The sequence below is a fragment of the Ictalurus punctatus genome, chromosome 18 (genome assembly GCF_001660625.3).
Source record: "Ictalurus punctatus breed USDA103 chromosome 18, Coco_2.0, whole genome shotgun sequence".
Classification (NCBI taxonomy): Eukaryota; Metazoa; Chordata; class Actinopteri; order Siluriformes; family Ictaluridae; genus Ictalurus; species Ictalurus punctatus.
Genome location: NC_030433.2, coordinates 8,835,407 through 8,847,903, shown reverse-complemented (window position 1 = coordinate 8,847,903; position 12,497 = coordinate 8,835,407). Strand labels below are relative to the sequence as shown.

The following is a 12,497-nucleotide window of genomic DNA, read 5'->3' as shown; positions in this document are numbered from 1 at the left end:
TTTACAAAGGTTTTTTTCCTGCGTTATACATGGGTTTACATCTCAGCAGCAGCAGCAGCTCGTGGTGTTAGGTTTTGGTGTTACAGGACGACGTTAACGAGGACGTAGCCTGGAGCGGGATGAAGTCTAGACGCTATCACGCTCGCGCTACAGACGACTGGCGAGTGAAAGTTTAGAGCAAGCCTGTAATTTACAGAAGATGATATTCGACAACACAAGTTTAATACATTTAATTCCAATTATTTTCTATAAATCTTGCTTTAAGAATCACGCTCACTAGAGTGGAAAAGTAAAATCACTTTTTATTTTTAGAATCAAATATCAAAAATCTTCTAAAAGCTATTAGATCAGTTATATATATAGAATTTCTCAAAATGTTAATAATTCATGGATTATATTCTGACAACAGGGGAACTGTATTTCCCAATAAACTGTTCTGTAAAAGACGTCATTTTTTTCAGAAGTGTCTAATTTGAACTGTAACTTCATAACAGCAAAAAAGACGAGATTTCTTTATTTATTTATCATGCAAATGTATGCATATTTAATTCAATGAAACCTCATTTACATAAATGTACATTTCTGAACAAATATTTACAAGAATTTTATTAATTGACTGGTAAAAATTCCATTTAAAAAATGACTTTGTACTCTTAAAATTGGGTTCTTTAAGGGCTCACAAGATGATTAAAGGTTCTTAAAAAGGTTCCTAAAAGGTTCTACTTGAAACATCTGTTGTATATACAGAACCTTTGAAGGTTCTCTGAAGGACAGCCAAGGAACCCTTAAGAGCTCTTAATTTTCAAACTTTCACCTAAGGAGGTGTGACCTGTCAATCACAGTGAAGGAGGTGTGGCCTCTGTACTTGTCAGTCATAGTGAAGCAGGTGTGGCCTTTGTACCTGTCAGTCACAGTGAAGGAGGTGTGGCCTCTGTACTTGTCAGTCATAGTGAAGCAGGTGTGGCCTCTGTACCTGTCAGTCACAGTGAAGGAGGTGTGCCCTCTGTACCTGTCAGTCACAGTGAAGGAGGTGTGCCCTCTGTACCTGTCAGTCACAGTGAAGGAGGTGTGACCTTTGTACCTGTCAGTCACAGTGAAGGAGGTGTGACCTTTGTACCTGTCAGTCACAGTGAAGGAGGTGTGGTCTCTGTTCCTGTCAGTCACAGTGAAGGAGGTGTGGTCTCTGTTCCTGTGTGTCACAGTGAAGGAGGTGTGGTCTCTGTTCCTGTCAGTCACAGTGAAGGAGGTGTGGTCTCTGTTCCTGTCAGTCACAGTGAAGGAGGTGTGCCCTCTGTACCTGTCAGTCACAGTGAAGGAGGTGTGGCCTCTGTACCTGTCAGTCACAGTGAAGGAGGTGTGGCCTTTGTACCTGTCAGTCACAGTGAAGGAGGTGTGCCCTCTGTACCTGTCAGTCACAGTGAAGGAGGTGTGACCTTTGTACCTGTCAGTCACAGTGAAGGAGGTGTGACCTTTGTACCTGTCAGTCACAGTGAAGGAGGTGTGGTCTCTGTTCCTGTCAGTCACAGTGAAGGAGGTGTGGTCTCTGTTCCTGTCAGTCACAGTGAAGGAGGTGTGGCCTCTGTACTTGTCAGTCATAGTGAAGCAGGTGTGGCCTCTGTGCCTGTGTGTCACAGTGAAGGAGGCGTGGCCTTTGTACCTGTCAGTCACAGTGAAGGAGGTGTGCCCTCTGTACCTGTCAGTCACAGTGAAGGAGGTGTGGTCTCGTGTGTGTGTTTGTGTCTATGTGTGTGTGTGTGTGTGTTAGTGAGAGAGAGAGAGAGAGAGAGAGAGAGAGAGTTTAAATAATGTTATTACAAGGCCAAGGCCCGTGTCTCGCTGCACTGAAAGCTCAGTGTTTGTACTCGCTCATCTGGATTAAACATTTATTTTGCACTACGCTAACGTTACACAGCTCCCTGCGGCTAACACACTCTCGACCCTGACACTGCAAGCGAGGGATCAGTGAACACAGCTGAGATTAACGGGGGGAAATAAAGAGACGCAGAGCTGGACAGGACTGAGGAGCTGAACACAAATGACTAATAAACAACCACATCCCATTTATTATATAAACAAACAAACAAACAATTAAATAAATGCAAACTTTTCCATAAATTCTTAATTAGAATTAGCAAATTACTTAATAATCATGTTTTAATCATTGTAATTAGTCATGGTATTGTTGTTGAACAGAATTCTGCAGTAGATATACTGTACATAAATACATACATTAGATAAATTACTTTTAATATATATATATATAATTAATTAACAAATTACTTTGACAATTACAAAGTGACTTTGAAATTGTCATTGGTGATTTTGTAATAATTTTAAATGCAATAATTTCATTTTTGTAGGATTTCTTTTTAATAAACTTGTCTATTTTATATTCAAATCCTAATGCTAAACTGGTAGCTATAAACTCCATTACTTATTAGCTGCATTATCCTTGCAACATAATGAGATATTTTAAAGAATATTTCCTATTTTAATCATTTAATGACAGCAAATAATGGTTAAAAATTCTGTTGTCCTGAAGTACAGAGAGATGCTTAAAGCACAGCGAGTTTTGGAAGTGTGGCAGTGAACATTTTTATTTCTCTTGAACTTTTATTAAATGGTGAAAATGGATCATTAGGGTGGAGCGCATTACTCTACAGTAAGAAGTTTGCAGCAGGTATGATGTGATTACAGCACGATTTATAAAAGGTTACACATGATTACAGGTAGAGGAGCTGAGGCTAAAACTTCCTGACATTGTGTTTTCTGGGGAGGTCGTGTTCTTCTCACTGCTTCAGGCTGGACATGATTCATGATGGAGATGTTGAAAATACAAATAAAAGAGCAAAAGTGAAACCAAGGGCTAAAGTGGTCCAGCATTGCAGAGTTGATTTTATTTCTCTCAGACTGGCGGTTCTTTAGGATTTTACCAGGTTGATCAAATCAGAAATGATCATGACAGTAAAATTAGATCCAATTTCTAGTACATAATTAGACCTTATCATGATGGTACAATCAAATCAAATCATGGTGGTACAATCAGACCTGGTCATGATGGTACAATTCATATCCAGTCATGGTAGTACAGTCAGACCTGATCATTGTTGTACAATTCAGATCTAATTGTGATGGTACAATTAGTTCTGATCATATTTGTACAATCAGATCGTTTCATGATAGTCCAGTCAGATTCCATCGAGATGGTACAATCAGAACTGAAAATGCTGGTATCTTGACAAACACTATTTGCTAATCTTGAGTCTGCACCATACAGACTCCCGTGAGCTGGTGTTGAGAAGTGTTTTTTGTTTGCTTTATAAAAAAAAAAGCAGAATCCCATAGGAAGCTGGCCTACTGTTTCACCAAATAAGAATGTAAGGCATTCGATAAAGGTGAAGATAAAGGTGAGTGTGTGATCTTCATTGATCCAAACAGGTCCACAGAATACAAAATTTCCAAGAGGAATGTCATTTATTGATGTTCTGAGGATAAAGACATCATAAAGAAAGTTTCTCAGAAACCAAAAGAGGGCATGAGAACCTGAGAATGGCAAGAAATCAGCTTTAGATTGCAGTTCAGAAACATATAAATATAAACTTGCTTGAAATGTCAACCAGTTTTGGAGAGGTAATAATAAGGCAAAATGTGTGTGTGTGTGTGTGTGTGTGTGTGTGTGTGTGTGTGTGTGTGTGTGCGCGTGTGTGTGTGTGTATGTGTGTGTGTCATATGATCAGCCGTAATATAAAAGACACCTGCCTAATATTGTGTAGGTCCTCCTTATGCCACCAAAACAGCTATGACCACTGAGGCATGGACTCCACAAAATCTCTGAAGGTGTGCTGTGGTATCTGGCACCAAGACATTAGCAGCAGATCCTTTAAGTCCTACAAGATGTGAGGTGGGGCCTCCATGTATCAGACTTGTTTGTCCAGCACATTCCACAGACGCTCAATTGGATTGAGATCTGGGGAATTTGGAGGACGAGTCAACACCTTGAACTCTTTTTCCTCAAAACCATTCCTGAACAATTTTTGCAGTGTGGCAAGACCCATTATACTGCTGAAAGAGGTCACTGACATTAGGGAATACCGTTGCCATGAAGGGGTGTACTTGGGTCTGCAGCACTGCTTATGTATATCTCAAAAAGTAACATCCATATGAAAGATAGGACCCATGGTTTCCCAGCAGAACATTGCCCAGAGCATCACACTGCCTGTGCCAGCTCATCTGCAGCAACGTGATTCATCAGACCAGGCCACCTTCTTCCATTGCTCCATGGTCCAGTTCTGATGCTCATATGCTCATTGTAGGAGCTTTCGGTGGTGGACAGTGGTCAGCATGGGCACTCTGCCCGGTCTGCAGCTACACAGCTCCGTATGCACTGTGTCTTCTGATACCTTTCTATCAACAGTAACATTTTCAGCAATTTGTGCTACAGTAGTTCTTCTCTATGATCGGACCAGACAGAATGACTCTACTCTAGTCTTAAACCATAGAGACCAAGTCAAGTCCAGATTTCCATGTCATAAACTCTAGTTGAGTCCAAACTCCCAAACTGACAAGGCTGAGTCAATACTTGAGTCGATTCAGTCAAGTCAGAGTCAAGTGCATTGTCACAATTTGTAGAGACTAAGTCAAGTCTAGAGTGCAAGGCCACAATGTCTGAATTGAGTCCAGAGTCACAAGCCATTAAGACTGAGTCACAAGCTAAGAGGCCAAGTCTAGAGACACAAATGAAAGAGTCAAATCCAGAGGCAAATTAGATTAGTAGTTCAAAGTCAGACTCAAGTTCAGAGTCCCAAGCTGTATAGAGCAAGTATAGTCCAGAGTGCAAGGCTGTAAAGTTCCAGTCAAGTCATATCCCAAATCAATTTGAGTCTAGAATCCAAAGTCTAAGTCTAGAGTCATATCCAGAGACCGACTTGAGCCCAGGGCCCCTAAACTGTCGAGACAGAGTTGAGTCCAGAGTCCCAGATTATTATTAAGTCCAGAATTCTAGAACACAGAGTCCAAGTCAAGTCCAAAGTCCTAAACTGTAGAGCCTGACTCGAGTCCAAAGTCCCAAGCCATAGAGATTGAGTACATTGTAGAATACCTGTAAGTAAAATGATCTGCCACCCAAATGGAGGTCCCTTAGTGATCTACTTTCATTGATGAACAGGGTAGAGGGAGCTGATACAGATGGGATACATGCAGCATGTATATACTATATCAGTGGTTCTCAAACTGGGGGCCGCCAGATGGTGCGGGGGGGGGGGGGGGGGTAGGCATAGAAATTCTAGAACATTGTTTTTTTTATTATTATTATTATTTTACCTGTATGTAAGTGAGGATTGTGAACCTTTACACTATGATGTACATAAAAATGACGCTCATAAGACTATTTAAAATGGATAAGTTTTTAAGACTATAGACTATTTAAAATGGATAAGTTTTTAGATAGAGGACGTGGTCTCTTATACAGAAGAGCCTAGTGTGAAAAAAACGAATCTGTGAAAATCTGACGACTCTAGGGGGCCATAAAGGGACACACCCTGCACAAGGGGGCCCTCACGTCGAAAAAATTTGAGAACCACTGTACTATATACTGCATTTCCTGATTTTAAACCTCATATTTGTCTTGCTTGGTATGTAAGTGTTGAGTCTATTAGCATGTTCTTGTTTGCTCAGAGCTGAATTATGTGCTCGGTACACTCATTCTCTCTCGTGTGTGATCAACTGAGCCGCTGCTTCAATATGCTCGCAACACAACTGAGAAACCTCCATATGGCTTAAATTAGATATAAATAAGGCAGTTTGCATGATGGCTTAGTGAGCAGCTGCTGTCTGAAAGAGTGTAGAAGACAAGATGAGGTGGTGCTGATTGAATCTCTCCCTTCCACTTTATGGCTAATATGAAAATATATTAGTCAATTATATTTAAGCTGTTTCTTATTAGCATCCGTATCGGTTTTCTATCTCTTCAATATAACTTGATATATTTCCATTTTTTTACAGCAAAAAATCATATCACTAATAATGTTTAGGTAATTACCGCTTTCTTCCACTTTTCCATTTTTTATGACTCATAAGTCTAGAAGTCAAAGTCATGATATGGATCATAAACGTTTGAAGTTGGAGTCAAGTTACGAATCATAAAGTAAGTTGGTGAGTCATAAGTGCTGTAGTTTGAATCAAGTTGCAAATCACAGGCTTTTAAGTTACATTTTAAGAGTTTAGTTTAAGAGTTATGTTGAAAATCATAAGCATTTGAAACACTTGTTAATTTGCCAATCATAAGCTTTAAAACATGAGTAGAGTTGCGAGTCAGATGCTTTTAAACTGGAGTTGAATTTTAAGTTTTTAAGTTGGAGTCAAATTGCGAATCACAAGTTTTGAAGTCTGAATCAAATTCTGAATCATAAGCGTTACCGATTGAGTCAAATTGAGAATGATAAGATTTGAAGATTGAGTCTAATTGTGAATTATAAGATTTGAAGACTGAGTCTAATTGTGAATCATAAGCTTTACAGATAGAGTCAAAGTGCGAATCATAAGATTTGAAGACTGAGTCAAATTGTGAATCATAAGATTTGAAGACTGATTCAAATTGTGAATCATAAGATTTGAAGACTGACTCAAATTGTGAATCATCAGATTTGAAGACTGATTCAAACTGTGAATCATCAGATTTGAAGACTGAGTCAAATTGTGAGCCTTAAGATGTGAAGACTGACTCAAATTGTGAATCATAAGCTTTACAGATTGAGTCACACTTAGTCGAGTTATTTCAGTAGAGAAAAATTTATACTAATACACACTATTATACTGTGTCATGTTAGTCAAATACATTATTCTTAAGCTACAGACGTTTTCCCTTATATTTCATTAATTTATTACTTTTGCCTAATCTGTAAACATGAACTGTTATTAACTACTAGACTGTTTTTTTTGTTTTTGTTTTTTTTTTTGCATCGTTGTCACTTTAATTGCAGCTTTTAAATCCAAAATTAAATCTGAATCATATTTCTACATTTCTGGACGTTTGTGATGTTTGTGTTAATGCTGGAGGGAGAACCGGTGGATTAATGACTGTCAGCATGTGGCTGTAACCTTTTCAAAACACTGCGACTGTATGGGTTCATGTGCGTGTGTGTGTGTGAGTGTGTGTGTGCGTGTGTGTGTGCGTGTGTGTGTGCGTGTGTGTGTGCGTGTGTGTGTGCGTGTGTGTGTGCGTGTGTGTGTGCGTGTGTGCGTGTGCGTGTGCGTGTGTGCGTGTGCGTGTGTGTGTGCGTGTGTGTGTGCGTGTGTGTGTGTGTGTGTGTGTGTGTGTTTGTGTATCTGGGCCTTTTTAAAAGGCTGTACATGATTCATCAACATGAGTCAAGGCAGTGGGTTTAAAGCCGTCGCTGATTATGCGGGTACGATGTTGCAGTCATATTATTATACATTATTATATAATCCAGCAAATGCTACACAACATTTTGGAATTGAACAAGGCTTTTTTTATCTTCTGAGGAGATTGAAAATGTTGAATTTAGAGATGATCACTGTGTAATGCTCGAAAACAAATCAGATTATCATAAGCCATGCCAAGTTTACTGTCATAACAGAGACGGAAACAAGATTTTATTATTATTATTATTTCTTGCTAGGGCTGGATGATTTGACAAAAAATATTTCTACAGTATACAATGTGTATTACAGTATACTGTATAGGTTTGCTAATAAACTGGCAGCAAAATAGCAGTGTTGTACTAGAGAAAATACAAAAATAAACAAAAACATTGACAATAGCAATTACAATGATTGCAAGTAGATTTGTACTGATAAAATAATAATGTAAAATGAAATCTATTAGTAATTAAAAATGTAATAATGACACATCTGTGTAGTCAAGTAAGTCCTTAAAAAAAAAGAAAATTAAAAACAAGATAATGCCCAATGACTTCCTGAAAATTCCTAAAGGTAGTGATAAATGCTCAGAAACAATAAGTATGCTCAAAATGGTTCTCCAGGGGTCTTTTAAGTGTTCAATACTCTTAAATAGAAATATTAAGAGTTCCCCTGAAAGGACGACCAAAGAATTCAGAAGCTAAATGTTCTAACCTGAATTCCTGCATTTACTCAGCATCAATACAACCCCTTTTATCCCCCCTTCTCTGAGGATTTATTGGTTTACAGCGTTGGTGTAAATGTCCAGCTCCATTAGCTCCCATTCCGTCCACACACTCGGCCGGTTCCATCATTTGGAGTGTAACGCAGCACCTGTCATATGGTTCTGTGGTGTTGAACTGAATCCACTGTGAGTCAGATAATTGTTTACTCATAAAACCTTTAGCAACACATTTTTTTGTCGCTGTGGTGCTGGTACAGAGGGAGACAACCGGACAAATCGTATAAACCTGACAGATAGTGAGTGAACAATGCAGCGTTTACGGTTTACCAAATAATAAAAGGAAAAGGAGGCGACGATCTGAGCGAGTCAGGAGTGAAAATCACACATGGATACTGAGCTGGTGAATAAGTAAAGGCGTTAAGGTATTCTATCACTGAGAACCTTCATTTCTCTAGTTGTGTGCATTTCAAGACTTCCTGTATCCGTCTGTTATGCTTCAGAAAGAGGGCGTGTACGTATTCCAGCCTCTCTTATTTCTCTCTCTTCAAATGAATAAGACAACGCACTGACACTAGCTGCATTTACATGGACAACATTAATCCACTCTTAATCCGATTAAGACCATACTCTAATTAAGTAACTACCATGTAAACAGCAATTTTTACTTACCTGAATCTAATTAAGGTCATAATCGAAGTAAGCAATAATCTAATTAAGACAGGTGGAGTACTCCTGTTTTAGTCGCATTATGGACGTGTATTACAGACATGTAAACACCTTAATCACATTATGAACGTTGTGTGGGACTTTTCACCGCATTTTGCGACAGGACACGATCACACACGGCAGTTTTATGTTTTACAGCGGACAAGAGGGTTCGGCTGTGTCCCAAATCGCATACTTTCCTACTGTAGGCCTGTAGTGGGGAAAAATACATGTATCTCGGCTGCTATATAGACGGTAACTACGCGATTTGGGACGCACCCACCTCTTCAAGCAGTTGTCTATTAGCACGTACAGCATGACAAATAATTAACTGCACTTAAAGCGTTCGTAAAAAAATTTAATAAAAACACCCAAAACTGTATACGGTACCACAACGACGACGAACTGTATGTTGATACGTGAAATTCTGGAGGGACGTCGGACGGCGTGGCAGGGTGACGTAATGACGCGGGCAGTTAATCTAATTATATTCTAAAACATGTAAAACGGGAACATGACAGGAGTATTCTAAAAGCGACTCATGTAAACATCTTAATCACAATATTATCTTACTCAGAATAAGGTCAATACTTAGATTACTGCTGTCCATGTAAACGTAGTCACTGACACTGGAGACTCCTTCCATAAATGTTTTATCCTTTTCTGGTCTCCTTTTATGGATACCTTTTGTTGGCGTCACAAACAAAATAACCAACTGATAAAAATATAAAATATAAAAATATATATATTAAAAATATGTAAAGAAAAATAGACAAGAAGAAAGAACCTTGTGTAAATGTGCTGAAAATGTTTAGAATTAGAAGATGAAAACGGATGAGCTTCGGTGTGTTTGTCCAGCATTTGACCTCAAAATGTAGGTTTGTTTTGCCTTCATAGCAGGCAAATCCACATCGTTCCACCACACACCGGATTATACGTCTTAAAAGTCCAACATTCATTTGAGGTGGAATTAATATCTTGAGTTGTTTCCGCTTTTTTATTTTTTTATTTTTGTAATTAAGTAGCATGTCATGTACATGAATAGCATTTTAATAAATGTAAGTGTTATATAAAAGCCTGAGAATTATTCAGGGTCAAATTATTTAGTTGAAAAATCGATTTGCGATGTTGAAGCAAAGTGGAGAATTTAATGATCTACTGCCTCATTTGCATATGTAAATATGCTCATTGTAGTAGAAAGAAAAATTTGCATCGTTCAGCAGGTTCACATGTATTTTTATTACAAGGAAAAGGAAATAAATAATAATACCTGGCCTGTTACATTTTCAGAGCAGAAAATTGACAAATAATTTGTTTTATTAGTGTGTGTGTGTGTGTGTGTGTGTGTGTGTGTGTGTGTGTGTGTGCGTGTGTGTGTGTGTGTGAGAGAGAGAGAGAGAGAGAGAGAGAGTCAGAAACCCAGCTGCTGATGCATTAAGTGAAAATTTTGGGTGTAAAAATCATTAAAACTTTATAGAATATCACTGACGATGAGCATGAGTCTCAAATCCCTCACTTAAGATTAGGCGCATTTCATTTCGCTTTAAGGAACAGCTGCGAAAGTTCTCCAGGTGGAGGTCGGCGTAACATTCTCCATTTACACCGCCATTAGGCTAATGAACGTCGATCCAAACGAGTGCAGTAAGCACCGTGTTTAGCCGCTCACTAATTGTCGTAATGGCCGCCGTTGCACTTTAATGTTCCCCCGTATTCTTTTCCGACCGCTTTGATCAAATATCAGAACCGTAATAAACCTTTTTACGCTCTGGCTCTCATTATTGAGCTAATGAAACACACCGAGGTTTTGTTCTGTTTAAGAGCCAACCGATGTTAATGTTAATGTTTTCTCACTGAACAAATTAACGGGAGGTCGTAGAACCGTAGACTCGGGACTATATCCGTGTTCTTCATCTGATTGCTGTTAAACTCATCACCTCGGCATTCCTTAAGCTCCTGATGGGAAACTCTGTGAAATGAAGTGGCTCTAAACTGAAATGGAGACACACGAATGGAATACGTCACATGCTACAACATGAATATGCTAATTAAGCTAATAAAACCACCCTGTTAAAAACTTAAGTTTATACTGAACCCTTAAGGCTTCTTCGGTTTCTATGTGGAACCCTACAACAGTGTTGTAGGGTCCCACATAGAAGTGTTCCTATCAGTAGAATCTTTTTTTTTTTTTTGGAAGCTAAGAACGCTTATTTAATGATCCCTTAAATAACTAAAGTGTATACATTAAAATCCTTAATTATAGAAGAACCCTTTTCTAAGAGTTCCTCATTGGTTCTTCTATAATTAAGGGTTCTAAAACTGTGCAAGAAAAACTAGCATAAGGGAACAGAAATGAACTTCAAAACTTTATTTATTATTTATTATGTATTATTATATTCGTTATTAAATATTATTGTAAAGTATAACATTTTTGTAACTGTAGGTCTACGCTTTAAACTATACGTTAGCATTAGCATTTTCATGAACCAACCGGAATTTGACAAATTTTGCTTTGTTTGTCTCTTGTATTTATTATATAATGTTTAGTAACATTATTATTATTGACAGATGCTTGGTGACGTTTCTCCCTGTTCACTTCAGCTTCAGTTAAATGCTGTTATCTTCTCACCCTTTAGCGAGAATTAGCGTAAAGTTCTGGCCGTCATAGCGTCGTTCTCAGCCGACTCTTCAGCTCCGTCATTACAGACTGGACTCGACTCGACTCGATGCTCGGTGCTCGGAGCTTCCACTTGTCTGGTGCTTAAGCGCAGAGAGCTGTCAGGGCTAATTAGTGATAAAAGAGTCGAGTTCCACTCAAAGCCCGAGAATAAAATCAGGAAATGAGGCGTTAATGGGGTTTCTGGTTTTTGCGACTAAATTTCCCACAAAACCCACGGACAGGCTGCAGCTCTCTCTTCTGCTGTAAAGAGTTTTAATCTCTTAACGATCTTTTTATTTTATTTGTAACTACTGCTACAATGTCATTAGCATCTAATTAAAGTCTAAAAAAATTAAAGCCTAAACACGAGTTTCATTATATTTCTAATTAATTTAATGATTATTTTAAACATTTTTAATGTTTTTTAATGTTTTAATTTTTTAATGAAGGAAGGAGTGGAGGAGGTTTTTGTCGTGTTTAATTACATTTCAGAAAGTTATTATTACATTAATAACATTACACATAGCACCAAAACTTTCTACTATACAATAACCTATAACAATTCTGTAACTAACTAAAGCAGCATAAAAATAAAATCTGAAATGAACCATCTGAAAATAAATAAATAAATAAATAAAAGGGTCAAAACAATTAAATCAAACAAAAGCAATAAAAAAAATTAAATTAAAAAATTATATATATATATATATATATATATATATATATATATATATATATATATATGGAAAGGGAAAGTCTAAAATAATACTTGAATGTATTTCAAAATTTAAAATAAAATAAAAAAGTCAATTAAACCTACTGACCTGCTTTTTTAATAAATAAAATTGTTAAAACATTAAAATAAAACAAACAGACAAAAGGAAAACAATACAATCAAATAATGCTTGGAAGATCAAAAATGAAATGGAATGATCATTTGACCCTCTTTACTTCAAAAATTAAAACATGGACAGTCAAAAAGGGAAAATAAATCAAATAAAACAATGAAACAAAAAGAAAATAGAAAGTAATATT

The 12,497-nt window shown here is 37.6% G+C and overlaps 1 protein-coding gene across 2 annotated transcripts in view; it reads left to right on the top strand.

Moving 5' to 3' along the window:
- The window catches only part of LOC108278475 (gamma-aminobutyric acid receptor subunit beta-2), an 83,678-nt gene that overhangs the window by 3,779 nt on the left and 67,402 nt on the right, over window positions 1-12,497 (top strand). The gene's annotated exons all lie outside the window — the stretch shown is intronic.